General features: G+C 44.4%; 1 protein-coding gene and 1 long non-coding RNA gene across 9 annotated transcripts in view; one reads left to right on the top strand and one right to left on the bottom strand.

Annotated features, from left to right (window-relative positions):
- ARMC8 (armadillo repeat containing 8) overlaps nt 1-15,629 on the bottom strand; it is a 213,783-nt gene that overhangs the window by 184,795 nt on the left and 13,359 nt on the right. The window lies entirely within an intron of this gene.
- The window catches only part of LOC116815348 (uncharacterized), a 73,060-nt gene that overhangs the window by 48,049 nt on the left and 9,382 nt on the right, over nt 1-15,629 (top strand). The window lies entirely within an intron of this gene.

Genomic DNA, 15,629 nt, shown 5'->3' with positions numbered 1-15,629 from the left:
AATAAATAATTAAAAATTCTTTCCACCTTCTTTGTCACTTTGGTTCTATATGTTCACAATGTCTTTATTTATATGTTTGTATGTATGTGTATCACATCTGCCCCCAGCACCTTCCTCTCGTGATCATTTAACATCCACCTGGCTGCTCCAACTAGTCTCCCACCAAGATTATGCCCCTATTTGTGAGACACAGGCCTTCAATTTCATATCAATTGCATAGCCAATGGTACACCTACAAGATTTTCTGCCTTTTTTCGCTCGTGGGACTAGAAGAATCTCTGAGAATACCACTTGGACTTGCCTCTTCTTCGGCTTCCTCCCGAGACCTTTGAAGTTTTCAATAATCTGCCATATCACTGGTCCCAGTGTATATTACCGGTGGAGACTTGCCAGCCAATTTCAGAATCCCTTCACTCCAGAAAGAGAGTACACTGTATAGCTATCTTTGTGTCTCTTGCTGAATTCTTTCCATGTTTATTAATATGGAGTCGCTTATGACAACTGCCCTTCATATATTTAATATTTCCCTTATATGGTCAGTTTCCTCAGTTTGTGGGGATCTTTCATACAATAACAAATTTAAAATTGTTTTGTTTTTAATGAAAACAGTAAAGCCACAAGAACTGGCGGGGAGCTCAGGAGCAGGCACAGTATCTGAAGCTACTTTTAAATGTATTTTGAAACTGAGCAGATTTCAAGTTCATGGTGTCCCTTTAAAATGCACAATTTGCTCAGTCGCCAGATGAAGGGATCCCAGCTAACTCCATTTAACACACACACACACACTGCTAACCCCCTCCATCCTATCCCACCCCCAACTCTTCCCCCCGGTACCTCTCCTTTAAGTGGGGGAAAAGGGAAGTCTGCTGCTCTGGCCCATGTTTCTCCAGTTCTCCCAACTCTCAGAGCTGTCTGGGCAGGTTGAAGGGGCCTGACAGGGATGGAACTGACCTAGCTGGAGGGCAGACATCATAACTTCAGCCTCTTGCCTGAGAAGAGGACAGCACAACCTCTAGAGACAGGAGGTTCCAGCTGTGGCTTCCTATAGCACCAGTTAGCAAAAAAACTGATCAATAGCAGTTACAGGAGGAAACCTATTGAGTACTATTGCCCAATCATTATCACATTCTCATCCACTCCCCTTTCTGCAGCCTCCCATCCCCAGCAACAATTTGGAATAGTAAAAACATTGTGTGTTCCCCCCTAACCCTTTAGAGCTGGAAGTTTAGAGCAGGGGCGAGTAAGAAACAGATATTCTCAGTACTCTCCTAGAGGTTTATTATTAATAATTATTATAAGATTCACCTACGCTTATCATAGCAATCAAATATCAGAGGGGTAGCCGTGTTAGTCTGAATCTGTAAAAGCAGCAGAGAATCTTGTGGATTCTCTGCTGCTTTTATAGCAATCAAACAATCTCCTATTTCTTCCTAGGGACCAAAACCTCAATTGCTCTTCTCTGTTCAGTTGCCAAGACCTCCACTTTGTCAGTAGAAACATCTTTGACAAACCAAGTTAAACAAATGAGGAGAGCATAAAACAAACTGAAAATAATATAACAAAGGTACAGGAAGATTACATTATTGTATTATTTTTACATTTAACTAGCTAATTTTTGGGGGGAGGGGTATTTTGTTTAAAAGAAGATGCCACAGAATCCAGAAACCTTGCAGCAACATTTAGGACCAGGTTACTGCAGAGTCCTTCTTAAGGTCCTCCCCAAGTTTAGGACAAATTAGCCAAATTTAAATATAAATGGTTCTTCTACCATTGTTTGTATGTCTTACACAGCTCTGAAAACTTAACTCCAAAGAAAACAGTCAATAAGGTTGAGGTTATGAACATTTAAATTCAAAAGCACCATGAAGTGGAAGATTGTTAGCTGCACTCGGGAAGATGCAAGATGGCCTGGAGTTAGAAACAGTTGCAGGGAGAATCAGTGCCCTCAAGTTGAAAAACGAGATCAAAGTTGGTATAGTTTCAGAAAACTGTACAGCTAATTTTTTCCAAAAACAGAAATTCATACAATACTAATACTAATTGGTTGAGAAATCAAGCATTCAAAGTCTAGAAACATGAAGGCTGGACATCCAATCTCAACACTGCATCCCTATGCAGATGCCTTACAACATGGCCTCTCTTTATAAAATGTTTTATGTCAAATATGTAACATAAAATCAGAATTTCTTGTACCTTTTACATAATACACAAACATACCATATTCCGATCAATTATCTAGAAATCAAATAATGTGAAGAGCATCAGAGAATACGCCCACTTCTCTGAAAAAATAGTTAACAGAAGACAGAATATTACTGGTATTCAAAAGGTTATTTTAGTTTACCCCTTTAAAACTCTGAATATTCTAGAATATTGCATTAATTCTGCTGCCACATTTAAGATCTAAATTGCACAGGGCACCTAAAATATTTTTGTCAGGAAAAATTAGATTTATCAGTTACGTCTGTAACAAATACCAAGTATCAGCATATACAATTTGTAGCACTTATCCCCAAAGTTAAATTCCGTTTCATCAGGAAAAAAACACGTCTATATCTCATACATTTACATCAACAAAAATCCCACAACTATGTCTAAAATAAGCAATAATACACCAGTTAGGACAAATACTAACATTCCAAACCATCCTTGAACATAACAGCATCCCCAAACAACTCCTTCCGCAAGCTGAGCTCTGGCAAATTCCAGCATTTAAGATTCCACTGAGAGCATCCTGACTATATTAATTCAAATCTAGATGATAAATGAAGCACCTTGGCTGATGTTAGTTATCAGGATAGTAAACAGGGAAAAAGAGAGTCCCTTTGGCAGCCAGGACCCAGACAACACAGATCATAATCAGCATCCTGAACTGCATACTGTAGCAAATAGGAAGCTAGTTGGGCATAAAGCATATCTTTAGAAACATATCCAATCTTGATTTAAAGACTTCCGGTGATGGAGAATTCACCACACTCCTCAGTAAGCTGTTCAGTGGTTAATTACCATCACTTTTAGAAGTGTGCATCTTATTTCCACTTCAATTTTAGCTGATTTTAACCTCCAATCATTAGCCCTTGTTATTCCATCAACTGCTAGTAAAAAATTAAAATATCTTCTCTGTGATAGCAAAATATGGACTCTATTCAAGTCAACTCTCATCTCTTTAATAAACTAAATGGACTGAGCTCCCTTAATTTGATTGTAGAATGTTTTCCAGATTTAAAGTTATTCTTATAGTTCTTCTCTGAACCCTCTCCACTTTTCCTTCATTCATTCTGAAATATGACCACAATGGAACACAGTATTCCTCTAATGCTCTCACCAAAGCCATATTACAAAGGTAATATCACCTTCCTACTCCAATTTGATATTCCCCTGCTTATATACCCAAGTACCATATCAGCCTTTTTAGCCACAGCATCGGATTGGAAGATGATGTTTAGGTCATACTTTTGGTATCCTGAACTTTTTACTCCTGGGGGAATTCTGCACCAAAAAACTAAAAGTTTTTCACTCAATATTTTAAAATTCTGCAAATTTTATTTGTCAAGATAACACTACATAATTACGCCAGTTTCAATTATTTTGTTAATTTATTTCAAAATATGTGAGCAAGTATGTCTGTAATAATACACACAAAAATTCCCCAGAGAGCAGAGAGTTAAAGAAACCCCTTTGACAACCCAGTTCTTGTTTTTCTGCCCACTTTCCCTCCCCACAAAGCCCAGACAGGGGGCCAGACACCCACAACCCCACCGCCCCAGAGCTCACCTGCAGGGGCTCCACCCAGCCAATACACCCAAAACCCCTCTTCCCCAGAGCCCAACCATCCCTGTCTTCCCCAGCCCAGATACCTCCACTGGCTCAACAGGCCAGCTATGGGCCTCCCCCTTGCCCAGACACCCGTCCCCCTCCCCAACCTCTGGATCCCTGGGCTCAGAGGAGAAACAGCCTGATGCTCAGTCCCATGCTTGCATGGAGTTTCCTGTGTGCCACCTTCTCCTCCCCTCAGGGCATGCTGTGATCTGCAGCTGCCAGGAGCCCTCTAGCTCCCTCTTCCTTCTCCCAGTAGTGTTTTCTATGTGAAAGCTAGGCTCTGCTGAGTCCAGTGGCCCCTAGCAGTGGCTAGCAACACTGCAGCCCATTTCTGTTGGGGAAAGGAAATTCTGCACACACATTAATTTCTGCAAAATTCTGCATTGCATAGTGGCGCAGAATTCCCCCAGGAGTAACTTCTTTGTTAGCTGCATGACTTTACATTTGGTGGTATTAACATGCATATTTGATTGATACCAAGTGATGGAGATCAGTCTTAAACAGGTGCAATGACCTATCCTCACTGATACCACCCTACCAACCTCATTCTTCTACAGACTATCAGCAATTATATATTTTCTTCCAATAGTCAATAACATTGTACCAAGAACCAATACCTGTGGGCACCCGACTAGAAAAACACCTCAATTATATGCTACTTTTATATTAATTACATTTTTAAATCAGTCCACTTTTAATCCATTTAATGTTCACATTGATTTCATATAGTGCTAATTTTTAAATTAGAGTACCACGCAGCACTAAGTCAAAAGCATTTCAGAAGTCCAAGTCAGTTATCATTATCAACCAAATGTATAATCTAAAACAATATCAAGTTCATTTGACAAAACCTATTTCCCAAAACATCAAGTTGACTGACATTATTATCGTACTATTCTTTATTAAGTCCTATACCAGCCATTCTGTTATTGTGGCCCAGGAACAATGTCTTGCAAACAGATCTAATTACCCACGTCATCCCATTTACCTTTTTAAAAATTATTAGCACAACTTCCCTAGGGTTTCAAGATTTATTAAAAGTTATCAGTGGGTCACAAAGCTATTTGACCAATTCTTTTAAAAACTCTTGGGTGCAAGTCATCCATACCTGCTTATTTTAAAAATGTTTAACTTCAGGAAATGCAGTTTTACAACCTCTTCAGTCACTGTTTAAATTTAAAGTACACCACCATTATATACGAAAATGTCATCTTGCTTCTTTCCACATACAAAACAGAGGTATCAGTTCAACATTTCTGCCTTGGCTACATCATTGATGACAATTTCACCATCTTCATCTAATAACTGATCTAAGTCACTGTTTGGATTCCTGATAAATTTAAAAAATTCCTTTTTATTGTCCTTAATTCTACTGGCTAGGGATTTTTCATAGTTACTTGCAGATTCCCTTATTTGTCTGAATTTAACTTCTAATTTATATACATTGCTATCAACTTTTCCACTTGGTATTTTTATATCACTAATCTCGCCATCCACTAAGCACTTCCAGTTGACTGTTCACTGTGATTGCATTAACAAAAAGTTTTTGTTCCTGGTTTCATTGCAAGCCAATAGAAAACAGCCTGATGGGGCTACAAAGAAGCAACACTTGAACCAAATACTTATTTCTGCATCAAGCCGAAGTATTATTTGCTACATGAGGGTTTGTTTTGATTAAGTTCATTGTGAAATACACATACTACCACTACAAGCCTATAAAGGAATGAGAATAACTTTCTACCATGAGCTATATATCCTGAAAAGCAGGTGGCCTGATGGTTAAAAGCTATGTTGAGCACACTTGTACCATGGCATGTGCTGTGGATTTTGTAGTAATTAAGTGCAATTTCAGAGGCAATGAATGGTGTACGGCACACAGTTTTTCCTCCTCATTCAATACCTATGCAAAGATGACTAATCAATTGACAACTTGTACATTTCCAAAATGTGCATTAAACAAAAGCTAGTAGTTAGTAGGTCACTGTGTGAAGTCAAAGCACTGAAATTAAATTAATGTTGATTAGTGAACCTCAGAATCACTATTATAATAAGATTCACTATGTCAGCTTCAAAAATTAGTTCTGCTTTTCCTGCAGCTTTGTCTCTCAAGATCCAGAAACATTTACTTCTTCAAAGTGGCCATCCTGAAGATATACTGCAATATACTTTAAATGAGTGACAGACAAATGTAACTGTCTTAAGTGCTTTGGTCTCACTAGCAACCCAGCATACACCTCTAAAAATAGTTCAAAATTGCCTCTAAGACATCAGAAAGAGCTTGATGTTGCCATCAACTTTTGGGACTTAAACAGTAAAATTTGAAAATGTCTACAAATACATTCTAACCTTTAAAGAGAGGGATCATTTGAGATCCAGAATAGCATGCATGCCATTAATATATTCACTGCTGAACTATTTAAACTGAGGTTCCTCACTTATTTGAACTGTCCTGGTTCCCAAAACTCCTAAAGCAGTCTTTATTTCCTGTGTGATGTTATCAGCTATCCTAGATTTCAAGTCTATCAGCCAAAGGATACAAGGACTCCCATGATCAAGGTCTGATATACATCAGCTCTTGATCAACTATAGCTCTGCCAGAAAGTGAGTGATAAAACTAGCTTTCTTTATGTATTTCTAAGATATTTCCCAAAGAGATGTTCCAATTGCCTCTCTAAAGTATTTCACTCCAGGGACGTTAATATAGCCTCAGCCAAGGTTCAGGTCAGTTACCTGCAAGTTGCAAAGTAATTCAAAACAAGTCATCTTTAATATAAGCATTCCTTGTCAGACAAAGGAGCAAAGTTTTGTATCTCCTCATGTTGCATTTTACAGAGCAATCTAGCAATAGGAATTCTATATGGACAAAGACACATTTTCCACTGCCACGCATTTCACTTGAGCAGCAGAGTGTCTTCCATGTATTCTGGAAATTGTGTTAATAGCCAAGTTTATTAAAAAACAAAAAAATAAGACCTCACACTCAGAATATTATTTTCTAGCAACTTTTGACTGGGCTAAGTCTGCAGTTTTGTAGGATTCCCCTTTACACCACAGATCACCATTACAGGAGTTTCTCTAGAAGAGTAAATCCATCTGACACCTAAAAATCAATCAGTTGAAGGCCAAAAGTCCATCAAATGAATAAAAATAGATTTTAAGTGTTTGGTTAAAGGTTCTGGCTGAATAAATTTGAGATTGTAACTAACTTCTCTGCCTTAGGTTTGTGATGATGCAGTGACAGTTCTTTCAGTGTGCAGTAGCTCAGATCAGAGAGAGAACTATTCAATGAAGCATTAGCTCTAAAGCTTAGTGACTTTTTAAATATTAAAACTTTCCCTGATGATTAAACTAGCAGAATCAATTTATTGTGCTTACCTATTCTTGGAGATAGTGGCATAGGGCATGGCATCTAGATGCTGCTAAACTGCTAGAATGGGGAAAATGCATTCAGACAACCTTGACCCCATAATGTAATGTTCCCTCCATCCCTGCCCAACAGAAGAAGGTAAGGGGATATGCATCACTAGCACTGAAAGCCTCATCTGCCTCCTAGATTCCAAAAACCAAGTCCAACTCCCACATTTTCCTGGGTACCAAATGTACCACTCGTCCACTACCCAGCTGTCAAAAAAAGCTTCCCCCTACACGTACTCACAAAAGCTTCTACAATGCAGTTATGAGGTTCAGAAGTCTGCAGAAGATCCATGTGCCACAGAACCCAGGGTCCTTGTCACAGAACTTGGACCCAGCTTGCCACTATATACAAAGTGCTTCCAATATGGGTCTCCTGTTCTGAGGCAACAAATTTGGGAGCAAGACATGTGGCTGGTAGGCAGCTTGCAGGGCAGCAGACTGGGCGGTATGGAAGGACCAATGAGAAACAAACAATGTGCTCTTTCACATCGTAATTGTAAATTCTGTTAAAGGGTCAGAACAGAGGTGGGCAATGAAACTGGATGGCCCAAGGCCCTTGACAGCCATGGTCATCCTGCTACCCTCAATCCCTCTGGCTTGCTTCTTAAGGGACTCTTTGGTCCCTCCATAACCTACCAATCTTGAAGTGTCTTAAAATAGTGATGGATTCAGAAGCAGCGTCACCTCAATCTGTGGACTCTGTCACATGATTTCAGTCTAATGTACCTCATAGGGCAGATGGTTCTCATTACAATTATGGTGAAAGGGAGAGAAAACTTTGGGAAGGAAGTTCTAACATGTGGTCATCACTACTTTAACCAAATAAAAAATCATGAGAGGATACACAAGAATGCATGGTCAATTGCCTCAACTTCCTGGCCAAGGTCTCAACCACAAAAATTCTACCTTCCAAGAAAGTAGGGTGAGCAGGAAGAGAGGAAAGTGACAAAGAACGGTAAGTACTACGTTAAGGCTCCAGGGAGGTACATGGAACCTAGAAATACACTTAAATAAGCGATATTTCCTCAAAGGTGGAACATTAGGTGCAAGAGCACACCAGGACTCTTCCTTAATCTCTTTAGACATTTAATCTGGGTGCAAAAAGAAATTTTAAAAAGGAAAAACTAATGACAGTAGGAAACTACAACTCCTTTAGGCAAAGCTTTTCTATAAGCGTACCACCGGGAGAACAAGATCGAAACCCTGTTAATATTATTGAAGTGCCCCTCTTTCTGGGCAACAAGAACATTTTAACAACTTTCCTCGATCAAGTCTCAACATGTCTCTCTCACAAATCAGGTCCATAGAAAAAGAAGCCTTGTCAGGATATGGGGAAGGGCCTTAGGTCAACATATCCTTCAACAGAGGAGAGGAAGTCATTACCCTCCAGTTTTGTGGTGGACAGAATCCACATACCAATAGGATTTTTTTTTCTATTGTACATTCTTGGGGCAGAATGACTGTACAGTGCTTAGTACAATGGGGCTCAGCTCCTGGATAAGATTTTCAATTACTACTAAGATGACTGATCTTATTTTTCTTAGCATCCTCCACAGATTAAATGTCAAGGAGTGAACACAAATGGCAACCTAACTTCAAGGAATCAAGCCTGCATCCTACACGATCATTTCATGGCCTCCATATACACTATTAAACTTATCCATCTTTCTGTTGTTCCTTGCAGTGAACAGCTGAAAGGTGTTCCTCTTAAGAGCCCATTCACCTAGATGAATTTAACTCAGCTAGTCTTCCTCAGTGATTTCCTTTATTACTACGAGGGGAGCTGGAGGGAAAAACGGTTACCTACCTTTCATAACTGTTGCTCTTCGAGATGTGTTGCTCATGTCCATTCCAATAAGTGTGTGCGCGCACTGTGTGCACGATCGTCAGAAGGATTTTCCCCTAGCAGTACCCGTTGGGTCGGCTGTGGAGACCCCTGGAGTGGCGCTTTTATGGCAGTGTATATAGGTCCCTGACGACCCGCCGCCTGCTCAGTTCCTTCTTGCTGGAATACTCCGACAGAGGGGAGGCAGGCGGGACTTGGAATGGACATGAGCAACACATCTCAAAGAACAACAGTTACGAGAGGTTTTTTTCTTCGAGTGATTGTTCGTGTGCATTCCAATCGGTGACTTCCAAGCAGTTTCCCTGGAGGAGCGGTTGGAGATCACCTGGTTGCTGAGTGCAGGACTGCCCTGCCAAAGGCTGCATTGTCCTTGCCTGCTGGATCATGGCATAGTGTGACGTGAAGTGTGGATGGAAGACCACGTTGCTGCCTTGCATATGTCCTCGATAGGGACCTGTGCTAGGAATGCTGTGGACAATGCCTGCCCTCTTGTGGAGTGTGCTGTAAGTGGAGGGGCTGGAATTTTAGCCAGATCATAGCAAGTCCTGATGCAATGATCCTTTCTGTGATTGCAATAAAGAGCTGTGGTGACTTACAAAATGGCTTTGTGCAGTCAGTGTAGAATGCTAGGGCACACCTAACGTCCAAGGAATGTAATATGCGTTCTGTTACTGGCATGGGGCTTAGGGAAGAACACAGGTAAAAATATGTCGTGGTTCACATGAAACTAGGAGACTACCATTGGCAGAAACGCAGGGTGAGGGCATAGCTGCACCTTGTCTTTATAATAAACCGTACAGAGGGCTCGGAAGTCAGCACTCTGAGCTCAGATACCCTTCTGGCTGATGTTATGGCCACCAGAAAGGCCACCTTCCAGAAAATGTAGGACAGAGGGCTGGTTGCCATGGGCTCGAAAGGGGGCCTCATGAATGCGGACAGAACCAGGTTGAGGTCCCACTGGCCATCATACCTGGAAATAAAGTCTGTCCAAGCCCTTGAGAAACCAGTCCACCATGGGATTACCGAAGACTGACCTATCCGCTGCCCCCGGGTGAAAAGCCGAAATGGCAGCTAGGTGTACCCTGAGAGATAATATTGCCAACCCCTGTTGCTTGAAGTATAACAGGTAGTCCAAAATAAGGGGAATTGGTGCTAGCCGCTGTTCGGTTCCCCTCTGCAGAGACCAGATGGAAAAATGCTTCCACTTTGCCAGATACGTGGCACAAGTGGAGGGTTTCCTACTTTTCAGCAGGACCTCCCTCACTGGGTCCAAACATTGAAGCTCAAGAGGGTTCAGCCATGGAGTTTCCATATCATGAAGTGGAGGGACTCCAGATTGGGGTGTTGCAGATGGCCACTGTCCTATATGATTAGGGTCAGGCACATGGGAAGGGAAAGTGGTCTGCCCGCTGAGAGGTTCAACATGGTGAACCAGTACTGGCAGGGCCACATTGGCGTGATGAGGCGAAAGTCATCCACGATGGATCCTGGGCTGTGATTCAGGAAAGAGCAGAACCGCTGGCACTTCCTGTTGCTCCACATCGTGAACAGGTCTATGTGGGGAGAGCCTCACCTCTGGAACATTGTTTGCGCAATCTCTAGCCCGAGGGACCATTCGTGACCATGATACAAGCGGCTGAGGAGATCGGCTAGCTTGTTTTGCGCTCCTGGAAGGTGTGATGCCTCTAGGCGCATCAAGTGGGCGATACAAAAATCCCACAGCTCAAGGGCTCTTGGCACAGGGGAGACGCACAAGCACCACCCTGTTTGTTTATATAGAACTTCGCTGTGGTGTCGTCCATCAGCACTGACACACATGCGCCTTGCAGGTGGGCCTGGAATGCTTGGCATGCCAGACGAAGTGCCCTCAGCTCCCTTACATTGATATGCAGTGATAGTTTTGTGTGGGACCATAGGCCTTGGGTTCTGATATTGCCCAGGTCCGCTCCCAAACTGAGCGCCAAGCCATCTGTGACTAGGGATAGTGTAGGTTGGGGTTTGGCTAAGGGTATTCCCACACAGACAACTTGTGGTTGCAGTCACCAGTGGAGAGACTCGAGGATGCGAGAGGGGAAGGTAACTATCGAGTCCAGTGGGTCCCTGCCTGGCCTGTGCACCCATGCCAGGAGGGGCCAAAGGCATAACCTGGCATGCTGGGCCACATATGTGCAGGCTGCCATATGCCCCAATAGTTTCATGCAATTTCTGGCCATGGTTGTGGGAAATCGGCAAAGGTTTTCAATAATGACTGAGTGCCTGGAAGGGCAGCTCGGGCAGGAACTGGAGTCCAAAAGAGCTCCTATGAATTCTATTCTCTGCGTCGAGGCCAGTGTGGATTTGGGCACATTCAATATGAGGCCCAGCCTGCTGTATGTGGCCAGGGCCAGAGACATGCTCTGTGGCCCGTGCTTGCGACCCAGCCTTGATGAGCCAGTTGTCCAGGTAAGGTAACACTTGCATCTGATGTTTGCGGAGGAAGGCTACTATGACCGCCATACACTTTGTGAATATTCAGGGGGCCACTGAGAGCCCAAACAAGAGCACCCTGAACTGGTAGTGCTGGCCACTGACCAGAATCTCAGGAATTATCTGTGGGCAGGGATAATGGATATATGGAAGTACGCATCTTTCAAGTTGAGGATGGCATACCAGGCCCCCAGATCCAAGGAAGGAATGATAGCGGCATGCAAAACTTCACTTTTCTTATTCATATGTGGAGGTCTCGCAGATTCAGGATAGACTGAAGCCCACCCTTGGCCTTGGGGTGAGGACACAGCGGGAGTAGAACCCCTTGCCCCTGAACTCCTGAGGAACCTCCTCTATTGCCCATAGAGAGAGAACTGATTGTACCTCCTGCAAGAGGAGTTGTTTGTGAGAAGGGTCTCTGAAGAGGGACAGGGAAGGGTGGTGGGAGGGAACAGAACTGGATACAATATCCCACTCCTACCACACTGAGGACCCAGTGATCTGACGTGATCTGTGCCCAAGCCCCGCAGAAGTGGGAGAGTCAATTCACAAAGTGAGGGTAAGGATCCAAGACTGAAACTGATGCTCCGTCCTTGGGCGCATCTTCAAAAGTTTCGTTTTGGGCCAGGGGGCTGTTTGGTTGAACCCTGGCCTTGGCCTGAGGAGGATTGTGGTGGGCACCTCCTATTATTTCTGCTCCGTCTCCCTGACAAGTCTCACCTAAGAGGCCCAGAGTAGAAGCAGGACAAGGGCTGAGGCTTAAAAGGCTTTCTTTGAAGTGCGGATCTCCAAAGACTTCAAATCACTCACGAGTCCCTAAGGCTGTGCAGGCAAGAATCCGTATTTTGGGCAAACAGGCCTGCACAGTCAAAGAAGAGGTCCTGAATTGTGTTCTGGACCTCAGGTAGTATCGATACCTGGAGCCACGCACTGCGCCTCATTGTAATGGCGGTGGCCGTGGTCCGAGCCGTCGAATCTGCCATGTCTAACACAGCCTGGAGGAAGCTTCTGGAGACCACGCTGCCCTCCTCAAGGAGCACGCTAAACTCTTTGCACAAGTCAGCTGGGAGCAATTTTCTGGAACGTTGCCAACGAGCTCCAAGAGTTGAAAGCATAGCAGCTGAGTACTGCTTGCTGGTTGGCCACTCAAAGCTGGAGCCCCCCAGTCTAGTAGATTTTTCAGCCAAAAAGGTCCATCATCTTGGCATCCCATGACTTAGGCACAGGACCTGGCTATCCTTGCCACTCCTTGTGATTTGCCACATCAACTGTCTGGGGACTGGGTGAAAAGGTGTGCGTACCCTTTCTGTGGCACAAAATAGCGCCTTTCCACCCCTTTAGCGGTGAATGGTAGAGAGGCTGGAATCTGCCAGAGCACCTTAGTGGTGTTTTGGATTGTTCTTATTAGAGGCAAGGCCACCGTAAAAGGACCCTCCGGGGCAAGGATGTCCAACATTGGGTCAGACTCCTCCATGACCTCCTCTGCCTGGAGATTGAGGTTTAGGGCCACCCTTCTAAGACGGTCCTGGTATCCCTTGGTGTCCATCACTGGCAGGGTGGTGGTGGTGGTGGTGCCTGCCACAGCCTCATCTAGCGAGGAAGGAGGAGCCCCGTGGGATAGGGTCTTCCTGTCCTTTTGGCATTCTGGAGGCTGGGTCAGGTTCCTCAGAGCCTCCTGTGACTAGAAGTGGCTCTAGTATCACTGATGGCGCTGGTTCAGGTGCTGCATCTGAGTGTGACAGCCCAGAGTCCCTGTCACATGCGGGGTCCTCAGGAGCCCTGGGGGTGTGGCGAGCCAGCAACATTGCTTGAGGGGAGGGATTCGGGGCGCAGATGCCACCGATGCTGGCCTGGAGCCCAGACCCTGAGCCTGATGGTAGGGATCCAAAATGGCTATTGTACTGAGCTGTGCCACTGGGGTAGCTAGGCAACCACTGATGCCGATGATTCCACCGGTCTGCGGTGCCAGGACCAGTGCCAGGAGCGGTAGTGGCTGCGTTGAGCGACAGAAGACTCTGCGTCCGACTCGGACGAGTAGTCTGGGCCTGACCATGGGAGGTGGAGCCAGATGGTGCCAGGGAGCAGCGCCATAACATCATAGGCTTGCCACGATGATGAACCAGAGGTAGTGCCACCATCAGCACTGCAAAGGGTGCCAGAGCCACACATGGCGCCGGGAAAGACACTGCAGCTGATGCCACAAATGGTGCCAAGGACTGCGCCGTCATGGCAATGAGGTCCCACGCTGCCTCGTAGGTACCCTGCATAGAGGGAAGGTCAAGTTCTTCCTCCAAATCCTCCCAAGTTAGGGAGTCCACTAGCACCGGACTCAACGGGCCTTCAATTGGGGCTGAAGACAAAGGTGCCCGGTCTTGAGGTCCAGACCGTGGGCATCCCACTGAAGGACGCACCCTGCTGGAGTCCCCTCATGGTTTAACGGGGGGAGCAATCCCTATCCGCCTTCTTTTTCTTATACGGCACCGGGGACTGTGAGCGGTGCCACCTGGTAGCACTCCCTTACGAGTCGGGGAGCAGTGCTGGTGCTCCTTAGAGGAGTCTTTCCTCAGTTCCGGGACATCTCACACTGATGATGCTTCCAGTGCCAGCTGTGGGCGGAGAGCCAACTGCATCAGGAGGAGAGCATAGTCCTGCTCTCTCTCAGTCCTGGGTCTAGAGCGCCTGCAAATTGGGCACGTATTTGTCTGATGGCCCTCTCCTAAACACTTGAGACAGGCAGGGTGCGGATCATCTGAAAGCATAAGTTTTGCACACCTTAAACCCCTGCGACCGAAGCATACCCCAGTGATGGGGAAACTAGTGTGGGGGGAAGCCCCCCAAAATACGTTCAACTAACTACAAACTACTATATAATGAACTAATATACAACGAAGAAAAGGGAACCACTACATACAACGAGGAAAAGGGAACCACCAGGTAGGCACTTGTGAATGCACGAGACTCAGCTGCTTCAACGACCGTCACTGGCGGTAAGAAGGAACTGAGTAGGCGGCAGGGACCTATATACACTATATAAAGGCGCCACTCCAGGGATCTCCACAGCCGACCCAACGGGTACCGCTAGGAGAAAAACCTTCAGATGATTATGCATGCAGCATGCGCACACACCTATTGGAATGCACATGAGCAATCACTCAAAGAACTTCTTTAAGGTTTCTTTCCACCAAAAAGCATGTTTTTTCTGCTCTGTTTAAGCAGGGACAGTTCACACAGGCTGCTAATGCTATGCAGTCCATCTTCAAAAGATGACAACTAAGATTTGTTTCTGAAAGCCAACGTGCACCTGTTCCACAATAACATATAAATTTCTTTCCATTAGGTACCAGACATCTTGTGTAGTTTTCAAACTAAGCACTTTCCCCACATCATATAAAACTATCATCTCTAGTCAGATACATCCCAAGAAGATTTTGTAGGGGCGTCCCATTCGTATCTGGCCAACCCACTGTTTGGAGCATCTCTTCATTGAGACTACTGATGCACCAGCATCTCCAACTGCATCCACAAACACAGTATAATCTGCTCTAAGGATCTGAGGTGTAAATGGACTAGGGCAAGAGAGGAGTGGGGGAACCTTGACAAGATACAAGGCCCAGTAGAGAGGCAAGTGACCTCACCTTGACCATTTCCTAGATGTGCACAAAATTAATGAGCTACTCCGGCTGGAACTTTTGGTGGTATACAGATGTGAAGAAAAGTATTTTGCACATCTATATTCACCAGAAAAAATGTTGATCTGAGGAGTGACGGGGGGACCCATGAGATTCCATTTAATTTTTGACAATGGACTAATGAACTAACTAGTTTTGTAGTTTTAGATGAGTGTCCCCCTTGTTTTTTGAGAAATGGAAAAAAGTTAAGCATGCTCCTAAGAAATAATCAGGATGGGAGAATTAGTAAGTGGCTCCTTTGTCAAGAAGATAAATTGAAAATTTGCCAAAAGAATGCTTAGGGAAGAACAGGGAAAGGGACAGAAAATAATTACACTGAAGAAAGACGAGGCTGGGGAGGTTTTATTTATATATACTCAGGGCAAACTGATTCTCTCCATAGTGACATGGAAGGA

This window comes from Chelonoidis abingdonii, chromosome 8, assembly GCF_003597395.2.
Source record: "Chelonoidis abingdonii isolate Lonesome George chromosome 8, CheloAbing_2.0, whole genome shotgun sequence".
Classification (NCBI taxonomy): domain Eukaryota; kingdom Metazoa; phylum Chordata; order Testudines; family Testudinidae; genus Chelonoidis; species Chelonoidis abingdonii.
This window is presented reverse-complemented; position numbering and strand designations above follow the sequence as displayed.